Here is a 10,952-nt window from a genome sequence, read left to right as displayed (position 1 = left end):
GAGAGTTTAATACTATTTTAAGGATACTATATATAGAATAGTATACAGGATATTGAGTACCAAGTGCCGCACATGTAGAAGTTGCAGTGAGTCCAAGTGCCTCGCATGTAGAGGCTGCAGCAAACATTGCCATGAAGCCTCTTGTCTTGCCATAAAATTGGAAGATTTAGTGCAAACCTTCCACTGTAACTTATGTCAGCCTTTGAATGCTTTCAGATATAGCAGCTGAGCCATCTGATTGACAATGTTTTAGGAATAAAAATCCTCTGTAGAGGTACTCATACTGATATGTGTTGCAGCACAAGCAAATGGTGATAGCCATGGTTACATCCTATAAAACACTATTCAACCTTATATTTATAGAAATGTAGTCCTTATTACCACTGGTTCCTCCCAACTTAAAATGTTCTGGAAAATAATTCAACTTTGCTGCCAAATGGTGTCTCGCTCTGACTTGTCAACCTCGCCCAATAATCCTATCGGGCACAACCCTAATCTATCCACTTTGCTGACAATCTGGATAGTACCGAATGGAAAAACTCTGGGCCCAAGACATTTACATATAACTTCAGCTACTTATATCTATTGGTCATACTGAGGTTCAGTTTCAGTTAAAGTCTAAACTACCCAGGCTTGTGACAGGTCCACTTTAAAGTGTCATTGAAACCCATTATACATCATTTCAAATCTGTATCATACATATTGTAAGAAATCCTCCATGTCTACCCTCTCAGGGCCATGTTTCCTCCACAAGAAGAAAATGAAGATGTGATATAGGAAACGTCCTTCTATGGGGTAGCTCTGTTGCCTTGCGGAGTCTCCCTGGATCTCCATTGAAGCCATCCCTATGTTTGCACTCCTGACTGGGACTACAGCCAGATGAGAAGACACCAGGGGGGCTTTGCTAGACCGTGGCACCCAGGTCATGCTTCCTAGGTCTAGGTAGTAAGTGCCCCATTTGTCCTTTGCCATCATCCCAAATATGATGCTTTTATTCTGGTCATTCATTTTTACCACCATTAGTAACTGTATTTTCCTCTTGGAATTCTCCAAATTAATGTTGGGTCAGGGACGTGCGGTGGGGTCAGTGGCAGCTGAGGCACCAACCTACCTCAGGCCCGGTCACTGAGCTTGTGAGGTAGAAGGGGAAACTGCTCTGCCTGTTGGGTTTGGGAGGAGGGAGGAAGGAGACAGGGAGGAGCCTCCCTGTCCCTCATTGCTCGTCACTGATGAGGCATCTAGTTGGATGCCATCAGTGTTTTTTTCCTTTTGTTTGATTGGACGGTTTGGATCAATGGCGCTTTGCCATTGGTCCAAACCATCCACAGAGCTCAAACCTCTGACTCCAAGTCAGAGGCTGTTGTAGCTATGACCTCACTGTGTTAGGCTACACACAGTAGCAGGGAAGCTCGCTGTTGTGTAACCTAACATAGCTGTTAAATGCTAGATGAACCACTTGTTATATCTTGTCCTGACTATTGCAACTCCCACGTCATTTGCCTACCGCTACACAGGCTATTCCCCCCTTCAGTCTATCATGAATGCAGCTGCTAGACTCATTCACCTAACCAACCGCTCAGTGCCTGCAACCCCCCTCTGCCAATCCCTGCACTGGCTTCCAATAGCCCAAAGGATAAAATTCAAAATATTTTTCTTTTTTTTTTTCCATTAGGATATGCACTGATATCATAGATTTTAACCCAAAGGGATGTATTAACATGGGTCAGCCATTTCCCTCCCTCCCATTAACAATCGCTTACAAAGCCATCCACAGCTCTGCCCCCGGCTATATCTCAAACCTGGTCTCAAAGTATTACCCTAACCGTCCACTCCACTCTTCAAAAGACCTCCTCCTTTCCAGCTCCCTCATCAACTCCTCCCATGCTCGACTCCAGAACTTCACTAGAGTCTCTCCCATCCTATGGAACTCTCTACCCCAACCTGTCCATCTATCTCCCACTCTGACTGCCTTTAGGCGATCCCTTAAGACTCATCTCTTCAGGGAAGCCTATCATACTTCAACCTGACCACTGAACTATCACTTTCTCAAACAATTCATCCCCACACAGCTACCTCCTCATGTATCGCTTGCCCCTCCCTTTTAGATTGTAAGCCCTCAGGGGCTGGGCCCTCCTTACCTTCTTGTCCTGAGTTGTATTGTGATTGTAATGTCTTCCTTTATATTGTAAAGTGCTGCGCAAACTGTTGGCGCTACATAAATCCTGTATAATAATAATAATACCCCCCTCCTCCCAGGCCAATCAGTTGCGGCAGGGGCATTACCATCCCTTTGTTACATGTAGCTGCGGGGCAAGGAATTCCCTGGCTGCAGCTGATTGGACCAGGAGGTGAATGTGTCACCGGCAGTTTTGTATGGGCTCAGGTGAAATCGATTTGTCCCAAGCCTGCGCAGATTCCTACTTTTGATCAATCTTACACGGCGAGTCTCGGTTGCTGACATTGCATGTAGTATAATCCAACTGATGTCCATACACTGTCTGTATAAATGATACAATTACATGGAAGACTGCTTTGCTGTATGGTAATGTCACACATTCTCAGGTGAATACTCCGAAGTGCCAGATGACTGCGGGCTACAGCATAAAGACAAGCAATGCTATTTCCTTCTAGTCTGTGTGTGATGATAATTTAAAGAGGCACAACCCTCCCGGGCGTTTCTGTGTGTGTAGGAAATTTCATTCAGCTTACTCAACACTTTGGTTTATTGATAAAGACTCCGGTAGGTTGATGACTAAGGAGAAGTGACTTGACTTGCTCAGCACAATCTTAGGAAAGTTGTGAGTACATTTGAGTACATTTGTATTCGGAGACAGAAAAGAAGAAAATAAGAAGAAAAACCTAAAGATCTGGTATGATAACATAACCCTAATTCATTTCCAGGAACACAATGACCCTTTCTGTGAAGAGACGCCCCTGGAATCAGGGAACATTTGCAAAGCATCAATGTTGTCTTAAAGCAGAACTCCAGACACAGACATTTTTACATATTCTTAAAGGCTAAGTTTAGTATTGAAACCATGATTCATCCTACACCCATATTCAGGATGTAAGATTGAAAAAGATTTCCGGCCATTTTAAAAATGAACCCTTGCAGTGGGACTACCCCCCGCACTGCAAGGGTTAAGTGCTCATTCTGTTATGAGGGTCTAATATAAAAGAGATACACTCACCTGATCCTGCCTGGCTCCTAGACCGGGCCCCACAGCCTCTTCTTCCCTGGGCTCCAGTGGTTTAAGTGCCGCTGACGTCCTCGTGTCCAATAAAAGTCTATTGACTTGACATTCTGCAGCCGGAGTGGAGGGGGAGAGAGGTAACTGGTCACCTATGCAGGGCCGAGGATCAGGTGAGTATATGTTCTATATTTTAGCCCCTAGACCAAACCAAGCACTTAACCCTTGCAGTGCAGGGGGGGGGGGGTCATTTTTATAATGGCTGGAATTATTTTTCAATGCTACCCCCTGAATATAGGTGTAGGATGAGTCATGGTCCCAATCCTAAACTTAGCCTTTAAACATAGCTATGAGGTCTTTAAACATGGTCACATTGTCACCCCCCCTCACCCCCCCACTTACCTGAATTGCAGGGTTCTTCTCCCCGCAAGCTGCTTTTTTTTTTATTTGATGCAGCTGGGCATGGCTCTGTCCACACAGCCACCCCATCCACTCATCCACTCATCCACCTTTGAATGAAAGCAACAGAGGGATTTGTGGTTTTCAATGGAATACAAGTGCGGCAACATCACCAAACTTGTAGTCCATTTATTCGCCCTCCCGTCCATGTTATTGAATGTCTGCAGCTCGGTATGGACAGGGACCGGAGGGAGAATCTGCAAGAGCCAGAGTACTGCACCCGCGATCAACTGATCCCCTGATCTACTGATCACGGTTGCAATGGTTTACTGGCTCCAATGCAAAAAAATAAAATATGCCCTTTTTTCTTGTATGAAGAACTGCACATTCATAGTTTTTTTCAAAAAAGTGGCCTTTACCTTTAAGTTACCTCTGGGCAGGTGTGTTAACTTTGCAGATCGCCTCTATTTACTGTGCAGTTCACAAATTTGTATATGCCGGATATTACAGCTAACGCTGTACTTCCAGTGCTGGGGCTATAAGAGCAGCTCTCATTGTTGCCGTGCCGGAAATACATAATTAGCTACAACAATATCCAGCAAATACAAATTTGTGAATTTTAAAGTAAATAGAAGAAATCTGCAAAGTTAATACACCTGCCCAGAGGTAACTTTTGTTACACTTAAAATTTTTTGGCTTTAAAGCTAAAATCCAGTTAATAAAACGCCTTTTTTTTCACAGTTATGCGTTCAGTGGAAATTAAGGATACATTCTAGACATGTAAGCTGCGGACAAATTCGGTTCGGATTTAGTTATTTTGGGATTTGGGTCTGAAATTCAGTCCGATTCAGGGTTTCGGATTTGGGACGAAATCTGAATGTTTGTTAGTTTTGGATCCGTTTACGAACGGATATTCGTTATGACTACCAGAGAAAACCATTTACTAGGCATGCACGATACCAAAGAAGAAGAGAGAAACAGAGGAATTTGGTTCTAGAAGTGGGGACAGACCCTCCAATTTAGGGATATTTTGGAACTGTGGAATCAACCAATGACAAGTGACACAAAAGAACACTTTTCAGTTGAGATTACACTATATTGCCAAAAGTATTGGGACACCCCTCCAAATCATTGGATTCAGGTGTTCCATTCACCTCCATGGCCACAGGTGTATAAAATTAAGCACCTCGGCATGCAGACGCTTCTACAAACATTTGTGAAAGAATGGGTCGCTCTCAGGAGCTCAGTGACTACAAGTGTGGTACCGTGATAGGTTGTCACCTGTGCAATAAGTCCATCCGTGAAATTTCCTTGCTACTAAATATTCCGCAGTCACCTGTTAGTGGTATTATAACAAAGTGAAAGCAACTGGGAACAACAGCAACTCAAGTGGTAGGCCACGTAAAATGACAGAGCGGAGTCAGCGCATGCTGAAGCGCACAGTAGGCATGAGTCGCCAACTGTCTGCAGAGACAATAGCTACAGAAATCCAAACTTCATGTGGCCTTCAGATTGGCACAACAACAGTGCGTAGAGAGCTTCATGGAATGGGTTTCCATGGCCGAGCAGCTGCATCCAAGCCTTACATCACCAAGTGCAATGCAAAGCGTCGGGTGCAGTGGTGTAAAGCACGCCGCCACTGGACTCTAGAGGAGTTGAGACGTGTTCTCTGGAGTGACGATTCACGCTTCTCTGTCTGGCAATCCGATGGACAGATCTGGGTTTGGAGTTTGCCAGGAGAACGGTACTTGCCTGACTTCATTGTGCTAAGTGTAAAGTTTGGTGGAGGGGGGATTATGGTGTGGGATTGTTTTTCAGGGGTTGGGCTTGGTCCCTTAGTTCCAGTGAAGGGAACTCTTCAGCACACCAAGATATTTTGGACAATTTTAATTCAATTGAAACCTACGGACTAAGGCTGGGATGCCATTAAAGTTCATGTGCGTGTAAAGGCAGGCGTTATAGTGTGTATACTGCCCCTGTAGCTCTAGGCTACAGCTGACCATACATGTGGTACTTTTGAGGCAATTTCAACCACTTTCAGTTGACTGAGAATCAAACGTATGGTCGAACATAGTTGCCTGAAACCACACAATCTCCTACTGATGCCTTTATTCAACCACATGCATTCCATCGAATGAACCGGGCTATAAAATGACAGCTTCAATACAGTTTATTGGGAAAAAATGTTTGTAACCCTGTCCTCTGTTCAGAAAAAAACTTTGCATTCTGTTCAATAAATGCAATGCAAGGATTGGAGGAGAGGTCATAACATTCTTCCGCACGTCCTCCAATCACAGAATGCCTTGCATTCATTGAAAAGAACACACTGCTTTTTGTGAAGAGAGCATCAGGCACAGGAAGGGGTTACAAAGAGCGGCTCACTGTACTAAGAATACAGAAATTGGAATTGGATATTTCTGTGGGGGACATTTGGCCCTGACAGTTTTTAATGCTTGCAAGGCGTTCTGTGATTGGAGGAGGGAAGATAGTGAAACCCTTACACACCACCTCCAATCACAGAACGCCTTGCATTAATTGAAAAGATTGCAAGGATTTTTCTGAATGGAGGATGGGGTAGAGCAAAAGGCGCACTGTACTGAGCATACTGCAACTGGAATTTGATAAGTTAGTGGTGGACATTCAGTTTTTAGTGCATGCAAGGCGTTTGGTGTTTAGAGGAGTGGAGACCGTGACATTCCTCCACACCTTCTCCAATCACAGAAGGCCTTGCATGCATTGTAAAGAACACAAGGCTTTTCCTGAATGGAGGTTACAAAGGGCGGTTCACTGTACTGAGCGTACTGCAACTGGAATTTGATATCTAAGTAGTGGACATTCAGTGTTTTCAATGCAAGCAAGGTGTTCCGTGATTGGAGGAGGGGACACTGTGACATTCTTCCATGCCTCCTCCAATTACAGAACACCTTGCATGCATTGTAAAGAACGCACGGCTTTTTCTGAATGGAGGATAGAGTACAGGGAGCAACTTACTGTACTGCAGCCGGAAATTGATAACTTAGTGGCAGATTTTCACCCCGACAGGACACAGCGTGCTGAATGAAACGAAGACATTGAACGCACACCGTGACGGCCAGAAATGGGGAACATTTCATGATTGGTCATTTATTTTTACTGTAAATATATTCATAAATCACTTTTAAAGTTCAGCTTTAAAGTTTTCCTGCTCAGAGTTCAGCTTTTAAGTGCCAAACATTATTTGCCCAGCAATAGAGTGGAGTGTCATCTACAGTATTTAACAACTGCAATGCTCTCCAACTGACTCAGGTGTCCTGTGCTTGCATTCTCAGAGTGACCAGCAGATGGCGTGCGCCCCCTCTCCATTACAGAAGAAGGATGTCACCTATCCTGGTGTTCCAAGCCAGAGGGGGAGGGTTGGATTGCCTGGTGATGTCATGAACCTGTCGTGCAAGTGCAGGCGGATTAGCAGGAGGGGAGAGGGTGTGTAGCTTGTGTGCATGCATTACCTGCCTCCATACACCTTCCTGCCTGCTCATCACAGATACAAACCTGAAGCCTTCTCTTTTTCCTTCTTGATCCAAGGGGCTGCTGTGACAATCCAGGCTGTGCTGATGCCAAACCCAAGACAGGTAGGCAGCAACATCCTACATCATGTCACCTAGGGACATATGAAACAGCTGATCGTCCATATTTTTGCATGGGGCCCTCAGCTGGAAGGATCATTCTGTGTCCAGATCTGTGCTTTGATCTGCTACATTGTATTGCGTTCTCTGTGGCTTATTATTTCCTTTTTGACATTTATTTGTAAGCAAATGTGGAGAGAGAAAGGGGATTGTGTAAATATTAGTAAATATTAACACTTTCACTTCTAGGAGAGGCTGGATGCCCCCCTCTCCCCCTTCCCCCAGTGAAAAGGGATTAATGATTACATTGTGACAAGCATAGATCCTAAATGGGGGAGTGGTTTGGATTTAAAGGGATCAAAATATTGCAGCTGCAACCCAGCTGTAGCACCCGGCGTGCCCTGTGTGCCTGCGGACTAATACTGGTCTGTAGTCCCCCCGAAAGGGTCTGGTAGCAGAGATCTATCTGCTGTTACGTTGTGTCTGTGCCAGTGAATAATACATGAGATTGCTGGGTTTGGTCACTGCAGGGCCCTGTGATTTTGTAATTCATTACTGGGGGGGAGAGGAGGGCTGGGGGTGAGGATGAGCCGCCTTGATTTCACTGTTTGGCAGATGCCTCTTCCCAAGGCATGGTTTGATTTCTTCCACCCACACTAGAGGGAAAAAAAAAAACCCACCATTGAGCCGAAGCCTGTGTTTGTGTTTCCATCGCACTCTCTGCTGTGACTTTATATTCCGGAGGGTTGCTGATGACAGAAGCCGGAGGGAAAGAGGCCTGGACGCAGGAGCTACGCTACAAACCGAGAGCGGAGGAGATGACGGCGAGCAGGTCCGCCTTGTGGTCAGTATCCATCAAGTGTACCTGTCCCCTCCTAGAAGCAGCCAGAACAGGTCAATTGGGTATTTTTGTGGGCTCATATACATAGGCGTAAAAAAAAAAGAAAAATAGTGTATAGTTTTTTACGTATCTGAATGCGGCAGTGTTGTATATTATGGGCTCGGTGATCTTACGCTGCGCTCACCTGCGTAGAATCAATGTAGACATTTCTGAGTCTGTGGTCAGTATTTCTTTTCTTGGAACCTATATACATGCTGGGTTTGAAAACTGAACTAGAGGAATGGAAGGAGAATTGCACATGGATAGCTGGGGCAGTTCAATGTAAATTCTAGAGTATTTCCCCCTCCAGGGGGGTCACAGGTGTTGCATACAGCCTCCCATAGAAGTCAACGGCCGTACGCGGGTATACGCTGATAGTTGTGCACTGTCGTGTATGTACGGACGCACAACCCTGGAAGAAGACAGTCTGTATCCAGGGATGTAGGTATCTACGCAAGTACCTGTGTGTACCCACGTACAGCCATTGACTTCTATGGGGGGCTTTACGCCGCACCTGTGGCTCCGCGGCAGGGTAAATTTGCCTAAATGTTGTATGGGCTCCGCTGCCTGTGAGCATGAGCCCCAATGGATGTGAACATTTCACGGAAATGTTTGTGTCTAATTGCATGTAAATGGAAGCACCTTATGGACCATTACATGCACGTTCATTTATTATTGCCATTTATATATTGCCACATGCATACAGGGCCAATTAACCTTCCATCATGTCTTTGGAGTGTGGGAGGAAACCAGAGCCCCCGGAGGAAACTCACACAAGAACATGCAAACTCTTTCCAGATAGTGTCCAGACCAGTATTTGAACCGGGGACCCTCAGTGCTGCAAGGCAGAAGTGCTAACCACTGTGCTGCCCATAAAAGATCTTTCTGCCCGCATAGATATCAGTATTTCTGTACATAAGCCCTTAGATCAGGGGTAGGCTACCTGGGCACTCCAGCTGTGCCGAAACTACAATTGCTATCATAACTGTGACTGTCAGTCTTGCAGTGGGACTTGTAGTTCCACAACAGCTGGTGTGCTGAGCTTGCCTGCCCCTTCCTTAGATACTGGCACGGGACTGATGTCCAAGGCTATATATGGGGAACCTACAAGGGTGGGTAGCAGTAAGGCTGGCCATACACCTTTCAATTTTTTTCGTTCAACCCCCGGACTGAACGAAAAATATTGACCCGATTCCTCCATCAACACAAACAGCGCGTCGATCGAGCAATCCCGCTGTTTACATTGTAATCTGACAGGTGCTGGCACCTGTCAGAATACCCGATCAGACCGGGCAAGCTCATTGGCTGCTGGCTCTGATCGATTGAAAAATTTCCAGCCGGCTCCTTCAATCAACTGATTGTGGAAAGCCAGCTAAAATTGAGTTGACAGCCCCACACACTTTGCGAGTTTCGGCCGGTACATGGAAAAACCGTCCGGAATTCGACCAGTGTATGGGCACCTTTTAGACTCTCGTGCTTTTGAAGTCATTTTTTAAATATCTGAAGTCAGAACTGTCTGTGTTTCCCAAACAGTAACAATTAGGCACATTAACAATACAAGAATAGTAGTCTACTCCAAAACTTGTGAGCATTCATCGACAAACACTTGCAGCGCTGAACACTGAAAAATGGCCTGGCCAGGAAGGGGGTCTAAACACCTGGTCTTGAAATGGTTAAAGATGACCTCTAGGTATATTGACAGACATAAGCGCCAATGAATCAATGAATGCAGTTATTGATGGGAGGAAGAGTCTGCAGGATCCAGAGCATCGCACCCACGATCCGCTGATTGTGTTTGCAATGCTTTACTGGCTCCAATGCAAAAAATAAGAAATGCCCATTTTTTTTCTTTTATGGAGAAGTGTTCATTTTTTTTTTTTTTTAAAGTGGAATTCCCCTTTTTGATTTAATTATGTGTAAAGTGGAAGCACATTAAAAAATCATAGAATGTGTGACTTCTCATTTTTGTGGCTGTCTGCGCTGCTTTTATACCATTGACTATAATTGCGCAGATGTTGCCATGTTGTTAAATACAAAGATGTGTACGGGCCCTCAGGGTTCCTGTGATTTTCTTGTACCTGCACAGCGTGTTATGGGTGCCGAGGATGCCTGAAATAATCCTGTAACTTGAGAATATTGAACAATGTATGTCCTGCTTTAGAAATGTTGACATGTGTGAGGACACCACTCCAGCTACTTATGACATTGTGCATCATTGCACATGTGCCTTGGGTGTGTCTTACATGTTGCTCCTGTGCGTGCCCGTACCTTGTGGGGCCTGTAAGTGCGGGAGCGGTTAGAGTATGCGTGAGGACACCACTCCAGCTACTGATGACATTGTGCATCATTGCACATGTGCCTTGGGTATGTTTACATGTTGCTCCTGTGAGTGCCCGAACCTTGTGGGGCCTGTAAGTGCGGGAGCAGTTAGAGTATGTGTGAAGGAAAAGTTATTGCCCATAACAGGGAAGTCCTAGCATAGCAAAGCTTGCTGCTGAAGACACACTATTCATCATGAGGCCTAATCCAGGGGTTGGCAACTCCGGCCCTCCAGCTGTTGTGGAACTACAAGTCCCATGAGCAATTCAAAACTGACCATTACAGGCATGACTCCCAGTGGCATATTGGGATTTGTAGTTAAAGCACAGCTGGAGGGCTGGGGTTGCCCTTCCCTGGCCTAATCTATGGCAGCACCCAGATCTCTGTTAGCGGTAGGCCCTAACTCATCACAACCACTGAAGTTCTGGCATTCATTTTTATAGGTAACGTTGATTTCTCAACGCATGCAGTCCATTCATTCCTAGGTGAGAGGCTATAAGCAGTCGTGTCACAGAGTTGCCCTTTATTCAGATTTAATGGGCTGCCAATCAGTTATGGGCG

The 10,952-nt window shown here is 45.3% G+C and overlaps 1 protein-coding gene across 1 annotated transcript in view; it reads left to right on the top strand.

The window, feature by feature from the left end:
• The first annotated feature begins 7,080 nt into the window (after positions 1 to 7,080).
• The window catches only part of CEP170B (centrosomal protein 170B), a 61,975-nt gene continuing 58,103 nt past the window's right edge, over positions 7,081 to 10,952 (top strand). The window contains exon 1 of the mRNA XM_018556688.1: positions 7,081 to 7,198. The gene's annotated coding sequence lies outside the window, so the exon portion shown is untranslated. The remainder of the gene's footprint in view (positions 7,199 to 10,952) is intronic.

Source organism: Nanorana parkeri, unplaced genomic scaffold, assembly GCF_000935625.1.
Source record: "Nanorana parkeri isolate BGI_ZX_2015 unplaced genomic scaffold, ASM93562v1 scaffold12, whole genome shotgun sequence".
Lineage (NCBI taxonomy): Eukaryota > Metazoa > Chordata > Amphibia > Anura > Dicroglossidae > Nanorana > Nanorana parkeri.
The sequence above is the reverse complement of the archived record's forward strand: the minus strand, read 5'-3'. Positions and strand labels throughout refer to the sequence as shown.